The sequence below is a fragment of the Talpa occidentalis genome, unplaced genomic scaffold, assembly GCF_014898055.3.
Source record: "Talpa occidentalis isolate TD23 unplaced genomic scaffold, MPIMG_talOcc4v2.1 talOcc4.16, whole genome shotgun sequence".
Lineage (NCBI taxonomy): Eukaryota > Metazoa > Chordata > Mammalia > Eulipotyphla > Talpidae > Talpa > Talpa occidentalis.
Window position 1 is genome coordinate 46,414,466 of NW_023601653.1, and position 24,330 is coordinate 46,438,795.

A 24,330-nucleotide genomic window follows, 5' to 3' on the forward strand; every position below is an offset into this window, starting at 1 on the left:
TACAAATGTACAATGCAGAGAATGTTGTGGTAAAATGGTGTCATAAAGATGTCACTCATTTTTAGAATTTGAGGGATGATGGCATTGTTGCAACAGAAGGGAAAGTTGAGTACAAATGCAAAAAAAAGTATATTGATTGATACCCTGAAAAGGCTCAGAAGTTGACAGTGTCAGGAGGCAGAAAAAGTTGTAGCGATAAAAAAGGGGGAAAGTCAAGCTTTGTTAAGCAAAGAAATTGACCCAGAGTGACTCCAGAAAGTGCTTCAATACTCTTACTATTGTATATCATGCAACAATTACAAAATAAAACTATGTATAAGGCTCTGAGGTATCTGGCAAAAATCTCTATTAGTTTGATTTTTAAAATCCCGTTTTGTTTAGTTACATGTAATAGTTATAGGAAAAGTGTTAAGGGAAATATTAAATGTAATGTGTTTTTATAAGACAGGTCATAATTTTTAATAAGAAATTGCTAGTCTGTATGTTATTCTTTTGTATCAGTGATTTTTCATTAAACTGTCTTCATGTCATTCCTGATTAAAATGGAAAGCATTAGGAAAAACATTAAATTATTACTTTATTTTTTGATGCTTTTAAAACAAATATTTCATTTTAAATATCTTAAAATCTTAAAAACATTTCTCTGAACATCCTGAATTGATTGGTCCAAATTATATATCTGTGATTACCAAAAAAGAAAAATTTCCCACCAGAATAAAAAAAAATTGTTTCATAATCTCTCAACAATTCTAAGTTGAAATGATAATTAAGTAATATATTATCATCCTTTCATTCATTGAAAGTTGAAATTTAAGTTATTTAAAATATTTTGAATAAAGTTAATTTCTAACTTAACTTTTCCAAACAAGTTATTTCAACAAAATTACAAAGCTTTAATTTATAGAAGATGCATGCATTGCTGGAATAAACTCCCTACAACAATTGCTAACTTATATTCTTGTCTAATGCCTGGAAAAAAATTCGTGGAAATCAGAGACACCCAGAAAAGAGCTCATCAAATGAAGCTCATTAAACTGCAGGGACCCTCCCTTGCCCAAAGCAGTACTTGGGATTCATGATTCTCTTTTGTTGTACTTAAATAAAACCTACCCCAACTCAATGAAGAAGCTACAAAAACCTAGATCAGTTTGCTATCCAGAGATCTTAGGCAACATCCTTTATAATTTAGGTAACTTCTTTATAATTTATTTGGAAAATGAAGATGCTATCATTTCTATCTTAATCTTTGTAAGAATTAGATTATGCATTAAAAATTTAATGTATTTTACTGGGCCGGGTGTGTAATAGATACTATAAAGTGTGACCATATCATAAATTTTCTGGGAGTTGTCCCCACCTGTAAGAGGGTGGTCCCCAGGGAAAGGGGAGGTTCCAGGTTCCCTGCCCCATGCCAGGGAGGGTGGATCTGAGCAGGGAAGAGAAGAAACTGGGAGAGGAAGGATGGAAGGATAAAAGAAGTATGGAGAGCCAGAAGGAGACCTGGAGGAGGCACGTGGAGCAGAGTGACATGTAAAAAACTGCCCTTGGTTCTTGATCCTGGACTGGTTAAAACAGATGTGGGTGAGAGACCCATGGAGAGGTTAACAATGGCAGCTTTTATCTTGATTTTGATTTTGCTCTTTTCCTCACAGATTTGCCTGACTATTTTTGACCCTTCTTTATGGTTCCCTGCCAGAAAATGTTTTAGATCTGTGACAGGCTTTCGGGCCTTGCTTTGGACCAATGCTGTTTGCATGAACTTTTACCCACGAGGGGATTGGGTAACTGGGTGTTTGATTTGGAAACTATATTCTTTGTCTTTTCTATATTGCACACTAACTATATTAAAGTTCCTTTCCATTAAAGGTTTGTATGTTTTGTCTTGATGCAGTGGATGGAAGAACCTATTTAGAGCAGGCAGGTCTGGGGGTTAGGGAGTGACCCACTCCCTGCCCTGCAACACCCCCCCATCCCCCACCCCCCCACCCACCCCACCCCCACCCACCCCCACCCCCGTCTAGCAGAATAGCAAGCAAAGCCATCTGCATAAACTTGAAGCTGTTCTGCAGAATTCCACTGGCTGTAGGTAAACTGGTAACCCAGCCCCTGATCCCCACTAATAACCAGGGAACCAGATAACAAAAATGTATTTTTTTTAAATTTTCCTTTCATTTTTTCCTGAATTAAACAAATATTTATTTTATGATTTATTTTTATTTTCTAACATCATTCATTTCTGTGCAGTAATTAGTTTCTCTCCTCAGGTGCAGTCCCCATAGTTCTCCCGCCACCAGAGCACCTGCCAACATCACCATAGTCCCTGTTTTCTTCCCTCCCCTGTTTTGATTCCTCTCCCTCCCCCTCCCCTGCTGGATGCCTCTGATCTATGGTCAGCTTGTTAGTTCGGTCTTTTTTTTTTTTTTTTTTTACCCTTTTTTTGGTTTCCCTATATTCCTTCTGCAAGTTAAACCATCCAATATTTTTTTCTTTTTCCTTCTGATTTATTTCAATGAGAATTATTCCTTCCAGCTCCATCCATGTTGCCACAAATGACATGAGTATCTTTTTTGACCACTGAGTAGTATTCCATTGTGTGTATAGACCACATCTTCTTGATTCACTTATCTGTTTTGGGGCATTTGGGTTGTTTCCATATCTTGGCTATTGTAAATAGTGCTGTAATAGACAGAGGAGAGCAAGTTTCCTTTTGAATTAGTGTTATTGTGTTTTTTGGGTGGAGCCCTAGGAGTGGAATCATTGGGTCATATGGTGTATTTTTTAATATTTTGAGAGACCGCCACATAGCTTTCCATAGTGGTTGGACCAGTTTCTATTCCCAGCAGATAAAGGAAACTTAAACAGTGAGTACCCAGAGTTTCAGCCTCCACAGTGTATTCTAAGAAATCAAGGAGGTGATTTAACTCCAGCATTCACCCTTCTTTGAGCATAAACAGCAGCAACGTATCTTTAGGTCAATATAACCTAGGCAAGTTAGTAACTCTTAGAAAGATCCAAGTGTATAGCAAAAAACAGAGTTCATCTGCCAAGAATAATTACACTTTTGACATCAGTGGCTCTCTGCGTATCTATATAAACTAAACTCAAACATGATTGCTGGAATAGCTACTACAGAGTAAAATCTCTCAGACCCTTTGCCAGGTTGAATCCTCACTTTATCTAATAAACTCTTTGCAGAACTATTCTTGGGACTTTCATTCCTCTCTTAAACTTTTTTTTTTTTTGCATAATAAAAATTTAACATGACTAGTGTCCCTTGCAGTTCCAGAGCTAATCTTAAATCACAGCTAAATATAAAATGAATGTTTTGTCCTGGAACTTCTGGAGCCTTCTATGCAGCCTCTCTGGCATGCTTCTGTGGATGGGATCTTGTTCCACTTATGCCTCTGTAGTAACTATGTATGTGTGGCTTGTTTTGACTGAATGGGTGTTATTGAACTTCTTTATCCAAAAATGAGAAAAATTCAGTCATCTGTGAAACTTTAAATACTGTATTACTTTTTTAATGATACTGAAATAAAATATCACAAATTGAGTATCTTGAAACAATAGAAATTTATTCTTTCATAGTTTTGGAGACAAGCCCATTATTATGGTGTCAGCATTAGTGGGCAGTCTGAGGGACACCCCAAGACCCTCAAAGTTGCACTCTCTAAATAAAGCCACTTAGAGATGTGCCATCTGCCACATAAAGACAGAGCAGATTCTTGGTGTGTAAAACCTTTAATGGAAAAGAACTTTCATAGAATCTGCATGCATTGAAAGAGGAGGATAATACCTTCTGATAAAACAGCCAGCAGTACCCATCACCTATGGGTAAATGCTCAGCCAAACATGGTCCGAAGCAGGACCACCGAGGCCCAAAAGCCTGACACAAGTGTAAGGAACCTTCTGGTGGGGACTCTTAGGAAAGGGGTAGAAAGGGCCAGCTATGTATGGAAGGAAAGGAACAGCAAAGTACAAGTCAAGATAAAGGCTGCCATTTTCAGCCTCCCTGCAGGTATCTCACCCATGCCTCTTCCAAGTATCTCCTTCCATGCCCCCCAAGTCCCTGGTGTAAGTCCAAGGCTGAGAAGCAAGTGCAGATTCTTTGTTACATGTCTCTCACCTCCACCTGCTTCCTCCAAGTCCTCTTTCCAAATCTCCCCCAAGTCTATTTAACTTCCCCTCCCTGTTCCACTCTACCTCCATTAGGTGAGGCAGGGATCATGAAACTTCCCAGTTTTAGATTATACTTTTGCATCAGCAGGGTCCTACAGACACAAGACTCTATAGGTACGAGCCCTCCAAGGACAGTATCCAATATAGGACAGGTCACTGTCTGAGTTCTTCACCTGTGCACAAAATTGCAAGACCACTCAAATTCAGGGAACAACATTAATGGACTTTATTTAATAAACAGGGGAAACAAAGAGTTACTATGGCCACAAGTGGGGCCTTTCTCACCCTAGATAGTGTCCACAATGTTCAGAAGTCCCCAGCAAAAGCTGTTCATCCAATATGAAATTGTCCTGCCAACAAGGCCTGGAGGCTTGGAAGCCAGCAAATGCCGGGCCTGGAGCCAACTCATGGTGGCAGCCCAGCCACAGGCGTTCACAGATGGTGCCAGTGAAACTGTACAGCAGCCCAAAGCAACAGTAAAAAGGTCTGGATGGACATCACTGGAGCTGGAACAGACGGCAACAGAGACAGGAACAGCAGGAGATGATAGAGGAAGGGCCAATAAACAGCTTTTTGTGTTCCTTTAGCCCACACCAACAACAGCTAAGTGAGATACTAGGCCTGCCCCCCCACTCCCCCAGATGACAACAGCAACAAGACCGACGACAGATGTAGCCATCCGGTTACCTGCAAAGCTTTTCGGCTTCTTTTCAGAGGTTGGCTTCTGGAAGATTCTTTCTTCAGAGGCCGAGAACAGAGTGCCAGGAATCTGGGCCTCAACACACCTCGAAGTCTGGACCATTGGGACTGGAAGTGAGGGAGAATGGATAGATGTGGAACTTGTTCCTGTGCTTTCTATCTTTTCTGAAGGTTCTAGGGAAGAGTCCTTCCTTGCCTCTTGCTACATCCTGGTGGTTGGAGCAGGTCCTGGGTATCCTTTACCTTGTGGCTGCACCATTCCAGGTGTTCCACTCATCAGCAGCACTGATCACTTCCTCTCTGGGTGGTAGACACACCTTCCACTTCTCTCTTTTCATCAAGACACCAGTCGGACTTAGGACTCAGTCTAGTCCAGTATGGCCTTATCTGAACTTGATTGCCTTTGCAGGGACCATGTTTCCAAATAAGCTCGCATTCAAGGTCGGGTAGTAGAACCTCAAGCTATGTTTTTGGAGTACACAATTTACCCACAATGCATGTCAGGCATTCTAATGCTCTGAGACACAATCAACTTCAAGCTTCTTCTATAGTAAATTAGCATTTTTTCTAAGTTCCAGAACAAAAGGAAGTGTTTTATGACATTTAACAAAGATTCCATAAATTAAACACCACTGTAATGTTAATTTATTTTTAGGGTTTTCCTTTTTTGTGATATTAAAAATTATTTAGTCATGATGATATGGGGTAAATAATGATGATATGGGTATGCTTTGCTTTTCCTTTCTTTTTATGAAAATTAATGATTTCTATAGTTGTTTCCAAGGGTCAAAAGTGGCTTCTCCATACTTTACAAAAAGCAATGTAGAGTAACCTTGCAGTGAGTATTAAAGAGCACTCTTACCAACCTAATTTTTCACTCATGAGGAAAAGCAAATTGGTTGCTAAGGCTTGAATCTTTGGAAACTAACAATTATACTTTGCTATCTTAAACTCAATTCATGATTAATACTCAGTATCCCCCTGAGGTCATGAGGATGAAAAAGTTTATTATAATAAGTTGTGGAGGTAAAAATGATATGTGTGCCATAAAATAAATTTAATATACCCTAATAAAAAATCTTGCTGCAAAAGATCTTAAATTAGGAGTTCAAGCAGCTCATATTTGAATTTACACTGAAGACAGTCCCTTATCTAATCCTTCTCCTCCAAAAAAAATTATATGCTGATCTAAGTAACTGGTTTGACTTTATACACATATCTGTGTTTTACACTTTAGTTCCTCAAAGAAAATATATATATATGTATATATATATTCATATTTAACTGTTAAATATGTATTTAACTATTCTTCCTCAGTTTTCACATTGAATGTTTTGATTTCATATTATTGTTCTCAACCCTTATTTTGCATTAAAACTGAGCACATATTAGGGTTTTCACAAGAATGGTTTAAGTTTCTTGACGGTGGGCACTTTGACCTATTTGACTTTGTGTCTTAGTGTCTAGTGTAATATGGAACATAGTAGGTGGCTGGCAAATGGTTCTTTTTTTTAAGATTTATTTATTCATGCATGCAAGAACTGGGGTACAGGCCAGATGTGTGGGAGGGTAAGAGGACTCACCAGAGACAGAGAGGGGAGCAGAACAGGCAGATTGCCTGAAATACACAGCTGAAGGGAGCAGCAGGCAAGAAAGGAGAGGTCTACAGCACCATGTGGGTATCTCCCCGGCTGGCCAGGATCAAACCCGTACTGCAGAGGCTGCAGACAGCTTCACAGCACTGCACTCAACAGCCTGTGCCACCAGGGAGGCCCAGCAAATGGTTCTTGATAGAAGGACTGGCATTGGAGTGGTGATGATGGAATGCTTGCCTGTAGTTACAAAATTCCCTCTTAATTTTATGAGTATGGAGGTGGGGAGTAGAGAATATATCTTCTTAGGCATCTATTGACTTGTTCAGAAATGCCCTTGGCATGACTTTTAAACCCAGAGGCACTTACGTTAATATTTTAATAAAGAATTGTAATATTTTAAATTAAGAATAGTTAAGTTTCAGTCAGGGTCAAGGAAAGAAGCACAAGATACACTCTGATGAGGTGACTGAACAAAGTTTTATGAAGAAACTATTTTAAAAGATATGGGCAGATCTTCGATATTAGCTCCTTATTGAATGCATGATGAGCAATTTTTTTTTCTATTTTGATTTTAATGATAGCTTTTACACTGTGCACTGTACAGAAGTTTTTTAGTTTGATGGCGTCTTATTTGCTTATTTTTGCTTTTGTTGTCCTTTCCACTGGAGTTGAACAGTTAAAAAAAAAAATTCCTAAATGTTATTTTTGTAGAGTGTTTTGCTATATTTTCTTCTATGTATTTTATGATTTCAGGGCTTACAAAAAGTACCTAATCCATTCTGAGTTATTTTTTATTTGCAGGATGTGAGAAAGTGTTCTAGTTTCATTTTTCTGCATATGACTGTCCAATTTTCCCAACACCATTTGTTGAAGAGACTTTCCTTTCACCATTGTACACTCTTGACACTTTTGTTGTAGGTTAACTTTCCAAATAAACATGGGTTTGTTTCTGGGGTCTCAATTCAATTAATCTGTGTGTTTATTTTTATTCCAATACCACATTGTTTTGATTACTATGTCTTTGTGGTATAATTTGAAGCCTGTTCCCTTTTTTCCTGTAAGGATTGCTTTGTCTACTAGGGTCTTTTGTGAGCCATATAAATTTCAGTAATGTTTACTCAATTTATTTGAAGAATATCATTGAAACTTTAATTGGATTGCATTGAATCTGCATATTTCTTCGAGTAAGATGATTATTTTTTTTTAGCATTTCTTTTTTTTTTTAATAATAAATTTTATTTTTATATTCCCCATACAATTGCAGCCCCCCCATTCTGACCCCAATCCCTCCCCTCCCACCCCCGCCCCCCTAAAAGTGTCTCTGGTTCGTAGTTTTTTGTTGATTTTGATTTTCACTTTCTTATAGGTATTCATTTTCCTGGTCCCTTATTTAAGTTTTCTAGATTCCTGCTATGAGTGAGACCATCCGGTATTTTTCTTTTTCTGTTTGGCTTATTTCGCTGAGCATGATCCCTTCCAGTGCCATCCATGTTGCTGCAAATTGCATGTGTTTATCTTTTTTGAATGCTGAGTAATATTCCATGGTATATATGTACCACATCTTCTTGATCCAGTCATCTATTTTTGGGCATTTGGGTTGTTTCCAAAGCTTAGCTATTGTAAACAGTGCTGCTATAAACATAGGGGTGCAGGTGTTCTTTGGAATTGATGTTTCTGTGTCCTTTGGGTAAATACCTAGGAGTGGAATTGCTGGATCATATGGAAGCTCTATGTTTAGTAGGTCCAGAAATCTCCACACAGCTCTCCATAGTGGTTGGACCAGTTTGCACTCCCACCAACAGTGCAGAATAGTTCCTTTTTCTCCACACCCTCGCCAACATTTGTTGTTGCTAGTTTTTTTAACATCTTTACAGACACATCACCCAAAGCAGTGATAGTGAAGGCAAAGATAAACAGCTGGGACTACATCAAATTAAAGAGCTTCTGCACAGCAAAAGAGACAATAACAAAAACAAAGAGAAACCCCACCAACTGGGAGAACATTTTTGCACCCAACACTAATGATAAAGGACTGATCACAAAAATCTGCAAAGAGCTGATGAGACTCAACAACAACAAAGAAAAGAATCCAGTCAAAAAATGGGCAGAAGAGCTAAAAAGAAACTTCTCTGAAGAGGAAATGCAAATGGCCAACAGGCATATGAAAAAATGTTCAACATCACTTGTCATCAGGGAAATGCAAATCAAAACTACCATGAGATACCATCTTACACCAGTGAGAATGGCACATATTAAGATGATTATTTTAACAATATTAAGTCTCCCAACCCATGATCAGGGAATATTTTTCCATTTCTTTGTGTCTTCTATTTTTTTAAACAATTCTTATAGTTTTCATTGTATAGATCTCTCACCTATTTTTCAAGTTTAATCCTAGGTATTCAATACCTTTTAATGAAGTCATAAATGGAAGATATATTTATTTATTTATGCATAGAAGAACTGGGGTATATGCTAGAGACACAGGGGTTGAGAGGAGTCACCAGGACAGAGTAGGGAGCAAAATAGGCAGAACTACTGAAATATACAGCTGAGGGGAGCAGCACGCTAAACAGGAGAGGTCTGCTGTGCCATGTGGGTTAGCTCTCTGGCCAGGGATTGAACTTGGTCTGCTTTAGTGATAGTGCTAAGACTTAACACCTAAGCTACCAGGGAGGCCCACAAATGGGATTGTATTCTTTATTTTTTTCCTTTCTGGTTTGTTTTTTTGCATCTATGAATAAATAGACACTTCTCCAAAAAAGACAAAGGTGGCCAATAGGCACATGAAAAAAAATGTTCATCATCAATTTATCATCAGGGAAATGCAAAATACCATGCCACACCTGTTATAATAGTCCATATCAAGAAATTCAGAAACAACAAGTGTTGGCAAGGGTGAGAACAAATAGGAGCCATCATTCACTACTGGGAATGTAGACTGGTCTGGCTCCTATGGGAAATAGAATGTAGGTGTCTCAAAATATTAAAGATAGATTTACCATATGATCCATCAATCCCACCCTTAGATATCTACCTGAAGAATGCATAAACACTAATTTAAAAAGGTATATGCACCCCCTACATTTGTTGCAGCACTATTTACAATAGCCAAGTTGTGGAAACAATAACCTAAGTGTCCAATGACATGGGTGGATAAAGAATATGTGGTGTAGGGCCTCCCTGGTGGCGCAGCGGTTGAGTGCTGGGCTGGGAAGCTGCCCACAGCTCTGCAGCACCAGTTCGATTCCCGGCTGCCAGCAAGGGTCCCACATGGTGCACAGATATCTCCTGCCGTGCCCGCTGCCCCCTTCAGCAGTGTACTTCGTCAGTCTGCCTGTTCTGCTCCCCCCTCTGGCTCTGGGTGAATTCTCTCACCCTCCTGTGCTTCTGACTGTACCCAGTGCTTGTATAAATAAATAAATAAATCGTTAAAAAAAAGAATATGTGGTATATATACACAATGAAATGTTCCTCAGCTATAACAAAAAAAAAAAAAAAGATGAACTTGTGCCATTTGCTACAACATAGATAGAACTGGAGGGGAATATACTAAGTGAAACAAATCAGAAGGAGAAAGACAAATACTGGATTATTTCACTTCTATGTAGAATGCAATGAAATGAAAGAAAGGAACAGGCACAGGTGAAATTAAATCAAAACAAACCTAGAAATCAGGCTGCAAAATCAAAAATAACTGTCCATACTAGATACGGACAGTGGAAGATGATGCAAAAGGGGAGGGGACCCAATTGACTGGTAGAGGATTATGGGGGCTTTTTTTGTGGGTGTGGTGTAATAACATATCTGAAGAGGCAGGAACCTGCACTGCTAAGTCATATACAATGTTACAAACCAGTTAAATGGATTAAAAATAATATAATTAAAAAAGCAACAAAATGTAGAGAATCACAACTGAAAATAGGCTCATGAGTAGCCCATAAGAGGTCACAATAACTTCCTACTATACATTCCATTCAATAATAATTGCAATATTTAAAAAAATTGCTGTGGGGTGAGTTAAGAAAACAAAGCAAAGGGTTTTGACTGGTGATGAGGCAGTCACAGATCCTGAGAACATCTTTCAGGTGTGGTCCAAGAATGGAGCAGGCAGGTGAATTAACACCTGACATCCAGCTCCTCCTACTTCTGGATGTCCTGTTGGCACCTTCACTGGGCATCCCCAGCTGGAAGCCAGAAAACAATGTAGGCAACAAGGTGTCATGGCGCAGGGTGGGGAGGAAAAGAAAGTGAATCTGGAGGGACAAATGATGGATGCCTAACAGGGATTTCTACTTCATTTTATTATCTGACATATTGACTAAGCCAAAGTATAAAAATTATAAAACAAAAGAAGACTTCCTTGGCTCCCACTGAAATATATTTATTTTCTGATCATAGTTGAGGTCTGAAACTTAGTGCTAAAGACAACTTAGGTATACATAAAATTGTTGCACCCAGTAGTTCATCTAGTCACTCATTGTGCAACCATCCCATATTGGGTAGGTTCATCACTGGTTCAAGCAGACCTATTGGTGTTTTCATGTTCTCTGCTGTTCACCACCGCACTGCTCCGTACTCCACACCACGCCGCTCCACACCACACCATCCTCTGCCGCCGTGGCCTTGTAGGCCCAGTCTCTTGGCCCAGGTGTATCCCATCTATGCAGGCCTACATCCTACTCCAGGTGCCTGCCATTAGGCATGCATTTGGGACCGCAGGGATCTATAATTAATCCTAATGGCGGGAGGGCAGAAAAAACTGCTACTTTTACTTACCCTAGATCACTGTACAGAATATGTTACACACTAGGTGTTGTGTTGGTGGTGAAGAGATAGACAGGGAAGACTTCTCCATAAAGTCTACATTTTAGAGAGGATGAATTCAATAATAACTAGATAGATAATAATTGCAAGTTGTACCTCTTGCAAAGCAAATAAATGTGGAAAGAAAATGGAGCATAACGGAGCCATTGAGAAACCACAGGACAATTGCTAAGATCCCTAAAGCCAATTCAGCTTTTTCAATCACTAGGTAGTTTACAAGTATTAATCACTTGTAAAAGTGATCCAGTGGATCCAAAATAGCATTTTCTTTGTCTTTAGATTATAACTAGTCAGAGCACGTCACGCATACTAAGGAAAGAAGTGCTGCTTTGTGGTTTTAATTGCGTGTGTGTGTTATTTATGTGTGCTGGGTCTTTAATGTAATGTACACTTTTTATTGACTTATAACCCTCAGAAGTTAATGAGACCAAATCTGTCAATCTCATGCTCCAAATCTCTTCCATTGTGCCCTTTGGAGCATTTAGTAGATAAGTAGCCAACTCCATTTCTTCAGTAACTTCTTTTCTGAACATTCCCTCTCATTTCTTGACCTAAGTGAAATCTAGTCATTTCCTGCTAATTCTGTACTCCTGGCACACCCCCAGGGCAGAGCTTTTTCTTGTGTTTTCCCTCCATGGACCTCAAGACTCAGAAAAGGGGAAAGTGTCTATCTTACTTGCTCCTCCATGCAGCTCCCTGACTGGCACCATCCTTCTTATTTGAATACTCTAGGTTTTTGAAGTTTATGCCAACAAATGTTATCACCTGCTGCCCCTCCTTCTAGATTCCATCTGCCAATCTCTGGGCCACTCCCTTCTCATTAATCATGACTTTAGTAGTTGCTCCTTTTCTTCCTCAACACATTTACACTGGGACAGTTTTGTTGACTCAGTATCTGCTGAGATGATCTAATACATTGGTTTCTTAATTGCATGGCCTTAATTGCATGTTCTTTTCTTTCACCTCATCTAATTTACCTGTGATCTTACCCTTGACATTTATAATTATCCATAGCTTGAATGCTGCCAGAATCTCTATTCAGTCTTCAAACTCTAACCACCATCTTCTATCCATTTAGATTATTTATTCTCTTTGTCCTACTCCAGACATTCTTTTTTTTTTTAATATTAAATTTTATTTTTATATTCCCCCATACAATTGCAAACGCCCCATTCTGACCCCAATCCTTCCCCTCCCGCCCTCCACCCCCCAAAAAGTGTCTCTGGTTCATAGTTTTTTGTTGATTTTGATTTTCACTTTCTTATATTCATTTTCCTGGTTCCTTATTTAAGTTTTCTAGATTCCTGCTATGAGTGAGACCATCCAGTATTTTTCTTTTTCTTTTTGGCTTATTTCGCTGAGCATGATCCCTTCCAGCGCCATCCATGTTGCTGCAAATTGCATGTGTTTATCTTTTTTGAATGCTGAGTAATATTCCATGGTATATATGTACCACATCTTCTTGATCCAGTCATCTATTTTTGGGCATTTGGGTTGTTTCCAAAGCTTAGCTATTGTAAACAGTGCTGCTATAAACATAGGGGTGCAGGTGCTCTTTGGAGTTGATGTTTCTGTGTCCTTTGGGTAAATACCTAGGAGTGGAATTGCTGGATCATATGGAAGCTCTATGTTTAGTAGGTCCAGAAATCTCCACACAGCTCTCCATAGTGGTTGGACCAGTTTGCACTCCCACCAACAGTGCAGAAGAGTTCCTTTTTCTCCACATCCTCGCCAACATTTGTTGTTACTAGTTTTTTTAATATGTGCCATTCTCACTGGTGTGAGATGCTATCTCATGGTAGTTTTGATTTGCATTTCCCTGATTACAAGTGATGTTGAACATTTTTTCATATGTCTGTTGGCCATTTGCATTTCCTCTTCAGAGAAGTTTCTTTTTAGCTCTTCTGCCCATTTTTTGACTGGATTATTTTCTTTGTTGTTGCTGAGTCTCATCAGCTCTTTGCAGATTTTTGTGATCAGTCCTTTATCATTAGTGTTGGGTGCAAAAATGTTCTCCCAGTTGGTGGGGTTTCTCTTTGTTTTTGTTATTGTCTCTTTTGCTGTGCAGAAGCTCTTTAATTTGATGTAGTCCCAGCTGTTTATCTTTCTCTTCACTATCACTGCTTTGGGTGATGTGTCTGTAAAGATGTCTTTGATGTGCAAATCCCGTAGTGTTTCGCCTATATTTCCTTCTATGTATTTTATGGTTTCAGGTCTTATGTCTAGTTCTTTAATCCATTTTGAGTTGATTTTTGTGTATGGTGTGAGGTAGTGGTCAAGCTTCATTCTTTTGCATGTAGCGACCCAGTTTTCCCAGCACCATTTATTGAACAAACTTTCTTTGCTCCAATGCATAGTCTTTGCTCCTTTGTCAAAGATTAGTTGACCATAAATCTGTGGGTTTATTTCTGGATTTTCTATTCGATTCCATTGGTCTGTATGTCTGTTCTTGTTCCAATACCATGCAGTTTTGATGATTATGGCTTTGTAGTATAGTTTGAAGTCTGGGTGTGTGATGCCTCCATTTCCTTCTTTTTTTTCAGTAGAGCTTTGGCTATTCGGGGTTTTTGGTGATTCCATATGAATTTCATCAATAATTGTTCTATTTCTTTGAAGAATGCCATTGAGATTTTGATTGGAATAGCATTGAATCTGTATATTGCTTTTGGTAGGATGGCCATTTTAATAATGTTTATTCTTCCAACCCATGAGCAGGGGATGTCTTTCCATTTCTTTGTGTCTTCTTCTATTTCTTTTAACAGTGTTTTATAGTTTTCTTTGTATAGGTCCTTTACCTCTTTTGTTAGATTTATTCCCAAATATTTGATTTTTTTTTGTTTCGATAATAAAAGGGGTGGTTTTTTTGATTTCTTCTTCTTCAGATTTATTGTTTGTGTATAGGAAGGCTACTGACTTTTGCGTGTTGATTTTGTATCCTGCCACTTTACTGAATTGATTGATGAGTTGAATTAGTTTTTCTGTGGAGATTTTGGGGTTCTCTATGTATATTATCATATCATCTGCAAATAGTGATAGTTTGACTTCTTCTTTTCCTATTTGGATTCCTTGGATGTCTTTCTCTTGTCTTATTGCTCTGGCTAGGACTTCCAGTATTATATTGAAAAGCAGTGGTGAAAGTGGACATCCTTGTCTTGTTCCAGATCTTAATGGAATTGCTTTCAGCTTTTCACCATTGAGAATGATACTGGCTGTTGGCTTGTCATAGATGGCCTTTATGATGTTGAGGTATGTTCCTTGTATCCCAAGAATTTCAAGGGCTTTTATCATGAATGGGTGTTGCACTTTGTCGAAAGCTTTCTCAGCATCTATTGATATTATCATATGGTTTTTATATTTCTTTTTGTTGATGTGTTGGATAACGTTGATTGATTTTCGGATGTTAAACCATCCTTGTGCCCCTGGAATGAATCCAACTTGGTCGTGGTGAATTATCTTATGGATACATTGTTGGATTCTGATAGCTAAAATTTTATTGAGGATTTTTGCATCAGTGTTCATTAGGGAGATTGGCCTATAGTTTTCCTTTTTTGTGTTGTCCTTATTCGGTTTTGGTATTAGTGTAATATTGGCTTCATAGAACGTGTTTGGTATTGTCCCTTCCTTCTCAATTTTTTGGAAGAGTTTGTGAAGGATAGGCACTAATTCGTCTCTGAATGTTTGGTAGAATTCATTTGTAAATCCATCAGGTCCTGGGCTTTTGTTTTTGGGGAGGTTTTTGATTACCATTTCAATTTCGCTGCTTGTAATTGGTCTGTTTAGGTGTTCTATTTCTTCTTTATCTAGCTTTGGGTGATTGTAGAGTTGTAGGAATTTGTCCATCTCCTCTAGATTGTTGAACTTGTTTCCATATAACTGTTCATAGTAGTTACTGATTATTCTTTTGATTTCTGCTGTGTCCGTTGTGATTTCTCCTCTTTCATTTATGATCCTGTGTATTTGTGCTTTCTCCCTTTTTTCCTTTGTGAGCCTGGCTAGGGGTTTGTCTATTTTATTTATTTTTTCAAAGAACCAGCTCTTGGTTTCATTGATCTTTTGGATTGTTTTTTTAGTTTCAATTTCATTTATTTCTGCTTTGGTTTTTATTATTTCTTTTCTTCTACTGGTTTTGGGGTTTTTTTGTTGTTCTTTTTCTAGATCTTTGAGCTTCGAGATTAGGTTGTTTCTTTGAGTTCTTTCTTGTTTTTTGATGTGAGCTTCTATTGCTATATATTTTCCTCTTATTACTGCTTTTGTTGCATCCCATACATTTAGGATATTGGTGTCCTCCTTGTCATTCAATTCAAAGAATTTTTTAATTTCTTCTTTGATCTCCTCGTTAGTCCAGTGGTCTTCCAGTAGTGTGGCTTTTAATCTCCATGAGGTAGGATAGTTCCTTGCCTTCTTTTTATGATTTATTTCTAGTTTGATGCCTTCGTGGTCAGAAAAGATGGTTGGTATGATTTCAATCTTGGTGTATCTGTTGATGTTTGTCTTGTGCCTCAGTATGTGATCGATCCTGGAGAATGATCCGTGTGCGCTTGAGAAAAATGTGTACTCCGTTTTTTTTGGGTTTAGTGTTCTATAGATGTCTGTTAAGCCCAAATGCTCTAGGTCCTTATTTAGAGCTTTAGTTTCTTTACTTATTTTTTGTCTTGTTGATCTATCCATTGTTGATAGTGGTGTGTTGAAGTCTCCCACTACGTATGTGTTTTCTCTGATGTCTGTTTTCAGAGAGGACAACAGTTGTCTGATATATTTTGGTGCTCTTTCGTTTGGTGAGTATATGTTAATGAGTGTTATTTCTTCTTGAAGGATTGTCCCCTTAATCATAATGTAGTGACCATTGGGGTCTCTTTTTATTTTTTTGAGTTTGAAGTCTGTTTTATCTGATATAAGTATAGCTGTTCCTGCTTTCTTTTTTGGCCCATTTGCTTGTAGGATTGTTTTCCATCCTTTGACTTTGAGCCTATTTTTATCTTTTGTAGCTAAATGTGTTTCCTGGAGACAGCAAAAGGTTGGGTTTTGTTTCTTAATCCAGGCTGCAACTCTGTGTCTTTTTATTGAAGAGTTTAGTCCATTTACATTTAGAGTTAATATTGATATGTTAGCAACTGTATTTGCCATTATGTTTGTCTTTCCTTTGATTTTATTTATTCTTTTAATAACTTTTTTTTTTTTTTGGTCTTCTTTTGTTGTTATTCGTCCCTCTGAGGTTCTGGCTTTAGGATTCCTTGTAGTATTTTTTGGAGTGGGGGTTTATTCGTAATGAAATTCCGGAGTTTCTCTTTGTCTCTACTCCAGACATTCTTTCCCTCATTGAATCCTTTCACTCTTTACTCCTTTTTGCTAATTCTCATTGCAATGGTTGTACAGCTTAGAGTTTAGACCCAATGATTAAAGTCACTTTTCTGCAAAAACACTTAGCTAACATGCATGTCTCTTCTTACATTTATACCTGTGTGTGTAAACTCCAACTCCAGCAAATCCCAGCTACTCCCATATCGGTACTTGAACAGAGACATGTGGCTGATTTCATCTTATTTTTATGAACACATATCTCAAGTGAGGACTCAAATATGGTCAGGAATCTTTCCATAGCACCCTAGAATGTTTACTTTTCTACTCCCTGATTCCAAAGCACCTCCCTTTTCTCAAACTCCAGCATCCCACTTTGCTTATTCTTAGCTGATGTGCTCCACGAGAAATTTGGACTAGTCAAGAACTCCCACACTTTCATATCCCAGATCGACCATCTGTGGCACCTATAACAGCACCCTGTACTTGTTCTCCAGCTATAGCAGGCCATGTATCCTCACTCAATCAAATCTCCCTCCCTCATTCAGTCCCTGCTCACACCCCCTGACACTCAAGAACATCACTCTGACCACACGTCTCTCTTCTGTATCATCAGTTTCACCAGCTCTTCTGTTCTGCTTGGTTCTCGTGAGCACTGAGTCATACTGCAGGAATTTACTCCATCAGCTCCTCTAGTCTATTTCTGGCTTCCATAACAACTGAGTCTTGAAAGAATTGTTCCAATTAAATTCCTCCACTAAATTATTTTCTATTCTCTCCTCGACTTGCTTCAGCATCTTCCTATCCTTATTATTATCCCAGCACTGATACTGTCAAAGTATTGAAATCATTCAGATTTCCAAAGTGGTGCTTATACTGGTGTCTTCTCACTCAACTTCTCAAACTATTCCACATGATTAAATACGTCCTCCACCCTCCTTCTTGAACCCTTTTCTTCTCTTGAGTTCTGAAATAATTCACTCTGGCATTTTCCATTTACCATACTGGCACTCTTTCTCAGTTTTCTTTTCTGACTATTTTCCTTGTCCTAAATTCTAACTGACCAGAGCCTTTTTTTCTGCTTATGCTTCTTGTCTAGATAATATCCTCCCACTTGGGACTTTAAATAGTATCTACACGATGATTAATACCAAATTTATATCTTCACCCCAGTCTATTTTCCTGAACTATAGATCCATATATCTAACTGCCCCACTTAACACATCCACCCAGATATCCAATAGCATTTCAAGTTTAGAATACTCAGAACAGAGCTTTTTTGTAACTTTTTAAAAATTGAGGCAACATTGGTTTACAGCACTGTATATGATTGAGAGAAATAGGATTACACCTCATCTGATGAATGTCATCAAACATATCTACCACCAAGGCACACATAGTCCTCCACCACAGACCACTGTCCCCTCCCCAACTTGTTCCCCAGCCTCCATTCTCCCCTCTAGTTACCTCAAGTCTGCTGTCATATTTCCCAATATTTCATATTGGGGTGTAGGTTCAGAGGGTGAGAGGATTCCCTAGAGACGGAGTTGGGAGCTAACAGGCAGATATACTGAAATCCACTGCTGAGGGGAGCAGTGGGTGAGACAGGAGAGGTCTGCTGTGTTTTGTGGGTCAGCTCCCTGGCCAGGATAAAACTTGGGCCTTAGAGGTGGTAGCACTGAGACTTAACCCCTAGGCCACCCAGAAGGCCCTGCTATAACATTTCTAGCATTTTTCTGGCTTAAATTTTGTCAAAACAGAACACTTATTTCATCCCTACTCAACCCCAAATTTGTTTTTCTCACAGTAATACCCACCTGAGAAAACTGCATCTTTATCTACTTAGTTGCTTAAGCCAAAAACATAGGAATAATGCTCACGTTCTCATTTTTCTTCATCTTCTATCTCCCATCTAGCAGCAAATCTTCTCTATCTCCAGACGTCCCATTTTTTACTTCTGCATTATTACCCATCTGCCTATTGAGAGATTTCATCTTCTCTGCCATGAGCTATTTCAAGTTTTCTGTGACCTACTTTCCTTGTTTTCCTCACTAGAACTCATTTTACAAGTTTAAGTGATTTCTAACACCTAAATCAGAGCAGACAACTGGCCTACTTAATACACTTTATAGGCTTATGATTGAATTTAAAATAAAATTCAAAACCCTTAACCTGCCATAAAGGTTCCCTTACTTCTGGCCCATGCTTTCCTTATTACCTCATGTCTTACTATTCTACCTTCAGTTACTAAGCTCCAATCGCTTGACCGTCTTTCTGTGTCTTTAACACGCTAACTTACGGGCCTCCCTGGTGACCTCCCTGGTGGCCTCCCTGGTAGCCTCAGTACTATCACCCCTAGGGCCTGAGTTCAATCTCTGGCCAGGGTGCTGACCCACATGGCACAGCAGACCTCTCCTGCCTCCTCCACTGTTCTCAGCAATGTATTCAGTAGATCTGCCTGTACTGCTCCCCACTCTGTCTCTCGTGAATTCTCTCATCCCTGTACCTGGCCTGTACCCCAGTTCTTCTATAATAAAAATAAATATTTGACCTACTAAATTTACTCTCTCCTGTGCTCTCAGCTTGGAAAGTTCTTCCCCATAGCTTCACTAGTTTCTCTTGTTAAAGGTCTTGTTTAAGATCTTAATTTAGTGGTTACTTCCCTTTAAAGGTATCTCTGAAATCCCAATCTGAATTAGACCCTAAATCATTCAAATTGTTTGAGATCTCCCCCGTAACTATTTCTGTCTCTTTTGAGCCAAATTCTAACTTCTGATGGGAGGGATGCTTATTTATTTGTTCAACTTGAGTCAGGAAAGCAGTCGAGTGCACTTGTAGACATAATACACTTAAGTATGGCTGCTGAAGGACCAGCTATGCAGGCGAGAAGTAGCAAGGGAGGGGGGTGCTGTCAAAGGGTCATTATCAACAGGACAGACATTCAAAAATGTTTGATGTTTCTCCTGTCTCCCACCCTTGCGCCTGCCGTTCATCTGTCTGGTATGCCTGTGCTGACGTCACTGTTCCCTCTCCAACTAAGTCCCTGCCTCCCTGCTCTGTCTCTGAAGCCTGAAATCTAGCCTTCTTACTGGGTCTTATTGGTGGTATTTGTTTCTGCATCTGTGCTCCCTTTGTAAGTTGTGTATACCCACACTGTAAGAGTAATAGCTTCTCTATAGGATTTTGTTAACATATCTGTCTTCCCAACTAAATATACTGCTTTACAAGGCCATGGATCATATCAGAACTTTTCTGCACAGCCATGGCAGAGCAGAGTGGAAAGCCCTAATTAGCACAAGTGCAGGGCCAGCAGACAGGCAGAAAATTAAATGCCATGTAAGTTTGGCAGCATGAACGGAACATTAGGGCCAAGGTGAAAGAATGAGAGAGGGTTAAAAAAGGGAAGTTTTTGATATGTGTGAAAAGACTGAGGACTCACAACACTGGAAAGCATTTTATGAGTAGAGGAGAGAAAAAAGAAGTTGGATTTAGTGATAGCAGGAGGAGGCATATTGGGGGCATGGAAAACTTTTGCTACCTAGCAATTCTCCTTCAGTATGTCCTCAAAATACCATAGGAATAAATACTAGATATGCGATTCATCTAAAAAAGTGCAGGAAATCAGTAATGTCAATTATAAATTATGTCATAATTTTATTTGTTCTTCATCAGTGCAAATAATCCTAAAGTATCAATATGTATGCAACAATATTTTCCTGTTTGTTAAAGGCAAGTTTTTCTCACTGACGAAACTGAACATTCTGAAATTTTAAGAATGATATATTAGAATAAAAAGAAATAAATGTTCATTAAAGTAGCAGAATAGATTAAAGTGAAAACCAAAGTAAAATCTAAAAGAATGTGACCTTCTGAATGGCAAGTTTACAAGGTTCAGTCTGTTACAAATGGGATTAGCATTGAGTTCAAGGAAATTCTAATGAGACAATGTCCATTTGATTCTAGTTGAGACATTTTATAGATGTGAATTTGGATAATTAACTTCACCCAGTATCTCATGTGTAAAATTAGTTTTTGAAGAGAAATACTTCAGAAAAATTCATATAAATTTTATATTCACCAAATGTTTGGAATTGCAAGAAACAACAATAATTAACCTAATTCAAAAGGTAGAGCAGGGCCTCCCCTGGTGGCGCAGCAGTTAAGCGCTGTGCTGCGAAGCTGCCCACAGCCTCTGCAGCGCCGGTTTGATCCCCGGCCACTGGCGAGGGTCCCACATGGTGCAGCAGACCTCTCTTGCTGCACCAGCTGCTCCCCTCAGCAGTGTGTTTCGTCGGTCTGTCTGTTCTGTTCCCGCTCTGGCTCTGGCGCATTCTCTCACCCTCCCGCGCTTCTGATTGTACCCCGGTTCTTGTATAAATAAATAAATCTTTAAAAAAAAAAAAAAGTAGAGCAAAGGAAAAATAGTGACATGTAACTGGGAAGGCCAAGAAGAATAGGAACCAGGGACTCAATATCAAGTAGATTTGTCTACAGAATTACATGTCAGTCAGCCTGTTCAATGTAGATAAAAGGAGGAATGTTGGTGGCTTCCAACTAGTATTCTTTTAAGATTCATTTTATTCATTTATCCCTACAAGAGTTGGGGTGCAGGTCAGAGTTTCGCGGGGGTAGCTGAGAGAATTCACCAGAGGCAGAGTGGGAAACAGAACAGGCAGATCTACTGAAATCCACTGTTGCGGGGAGCAGCAGGAGAGACAGAAGAGGTCTGCTGTGCCATGTGGGTCAGCTCCCTGACAGGGGATTATATTCATGCTGCAGTGGCTGGAGATAGTTTGATAGCACTGAGACGTAACCACTGCACCACCCATGAGGCCCACAACTTGTATTCTTATATCTCATAATCCAAAGGAAATTGACATCCTACTAATTTTTAGACCAAATATGATTATCTCAGCCTAGATCACATGCCTGCTCCTATACCTACCACTGTGTCCTAGGGAATACTAAGCTGCAGATTGAAGAGTCTTACCCTTCTCTCTAGAAATAGGTAGAACATCATTAATAAACAGTCCCACTATTACCACAGGGGACAGGAAAGATGGTTCTGGAGGAAAGATTAAGAGTAGCTAAAAACATAGTGTTCATCACTTAATGAATTGCCACAGTTGGGGGAGGGGGTTATAAGGGAGGAAACATATCCAGCAGACAGAAAATGGTACTACTTCTTTTGTTCCCCTTCTTCTTCTCTCTCCTTTTCCCTCTTTCCTCTATTCCACAAAGTTTTCCCTTGGATAATTGAGTCAAATGCATTCTACTTAAAACTTATTTTAATTCTTTTCCTCTCCGTGGCAAAGCTTGAATAAGTGAAATCCTGGTTGAGGCTCTTTGGTGACACTGAGTCATAGGGCAAGTAGATAGCTTGTAGGGTCAGAATAAAATAGGAAAAGCCTTGGAGAAATAAGAAAGTCTCCAGAGATAAGGGCAACAATTTCCAAAGGGGGTTAATCAACCTCCCTCCACCTCCCACTAGGGGCCAAAGGACATTACCAGAGAAGGGTAATAAAAAAAGGACTCTAAGATAAGGGCTGGGATTCAAGATGTAATTCTGGCACAGAGACATTAAGGCAGAGTGAGTGAGACCACTAGAACTAACCAATCAGGGGCTTTTAGTATAATCAGGAAAGAAGGTACAGATTTCCTGAAGCACGATTCCACTGCAGCTTCCTTGCCCCTCCCTGGCCTACTTCCACCGGCCTGGTAGTCCCACTTTGTTTCTGTTCCTTTTCTCCTTAATAAATTTTCCTTATATCTATTTCTCTAAACAAATCTGCCTCTTCTCGCTTGCTTGCCTGAGCGGCAGTGAAGTTCTTACTGCGGCTTTGTGAAGTTCTTACTGCGGCTTCGTGAGACACCAACCCCTGGTGGTCTTGTGGCTGGGCTCAGCGCCCCGCAGCCTGGGATCCATTCCTGGCTGAGAGACTAGACCTGAGAACCTGAAATTACGGCATCACTACTTGTCAGGAAATTAGCTACTGTGATAAATTTCTGTGTTACATTATCTCCGTATTGGGCAAACACAAAAGAATTGCAGAAGCCAAACTAGTCAAGTCTAAGAAACAGGATCCCTTCTCACAAGAGTTACGGTATTAATATTTACAAATACTCCTGCTTTACTGCTGTAGCTAGATAGCAAAACATCAAAACGATTTGTTTCCTTTAATATATTTAGAGTTTATCGGGGCTAATAGAGAAGATTCAGCCACGTAGAGGCTAAGATTTTTGTTCTCTTCCTTTCTGGTCTAATATGCTGGCTGAACTGAATTAGGAAATTTGAAATGAGCAGCAAACTTTCCATTGCACATTTGAAGTGTCATTTTACATATTTGTAATATGAGAACATGTGATAACATTATCAAAAATTTTTGCTTGCAATATACTTTTCGAGATAGATTCTTATCATGTTTTCCAAACATTAGCCGGTGAACCTTTACAAAAGCCTTCTGGAATAGGTTTCTAAAGTTTTTTCTTATTTTTCCATCTTCAATGAAGTCTCCATTTCCTCCCAAAATTGAAGTGCTTTTTCCCATTGTTTATAGGTATTTCCTGAACACAAAATCCCTAAAATAAGCCTCTTAATAAAACAAGGTGTTAGATGTGCAATTATCTCCTCTGTTAGTGATAGGTATGATCTGGGTATTTTGAATAATCTCAGAGTTTCTCCAGGTATTTAAAGAGAATATATCAGCATCAACATATGTGTGGTTGAATAGGGTGGGAGTCGGCAGGGGTGCAAATGTTGATTTTTCCCTCTGCAACTCCTTTTTGAAATTTTTATTTTATTTATTTTTAATTGCAGTAACATTGATTTACAATATTTTATATGATTAAAGGTACAGAATCACACCTTTCAGGTGTATGTTACCACACCACACCCACCACCAAGGCACTGAAAGTCCTTCACCATCATTTTCTTCTTACGAAGAAGTTCCTGGCAGTCACAGGGAAGAGCCTCAAAAATCAAGACTATGCCAGTGAGAAAACTCCATTTTAATTTGCAAATTCCTCCCCATTATTCAGAAAATGAGGATCACATGGCAGTCTTTGACAAGCATAACTTCAGGATTCTGCAGCTAAAACTCACCCAGGACCAAGGTTATAGACACAGTATCTTGACAGAGATATTAGAAATTTAAAAGAATAGCACAAAGATACATGTAAAATTCTGGCATTGTAAAAGCATGTGAAATAGACAAGCATAAAGAAATGGTTTTGATTAATTAGAAATGCACTGACTATAAGATAAGAGGTAGAAAGACTTGGCACTACCTCTTAGCCCAGAGGCAGTCCAGTCACATCCCTGAAGCTATTTTTATATGCAAACAAGTAGCTACCCTGATCCCAGGATCTACTCTGGCTCCCACATCTACTGTAAAGTACTGTTGGGCAGGCAACTTAAGACTATATTCTCTGCTTACTCATTTGTGAAATCAGAGTAATCACTGCTTGGCATGTTTTTATAATCATTGGACAATTAAATGGGATTATGCATATGAAAACCCTTTAAAAGACAGACATTCATTCAAATGTGGATTGTCATTATTATTAAAGATGAGCGAAACATGAGATTATTCAAAGAAGCTGGGGTGCTCGTTTCACAATGTCAAAAAATCCATCACTGGAAGGCACCATTGGGAAATTCATCATAAAAAGTATCAGCAACATTGTAGAATTATTGTTTCAACCACTCCCTATTCAATTTACCCTCAGTATTTTC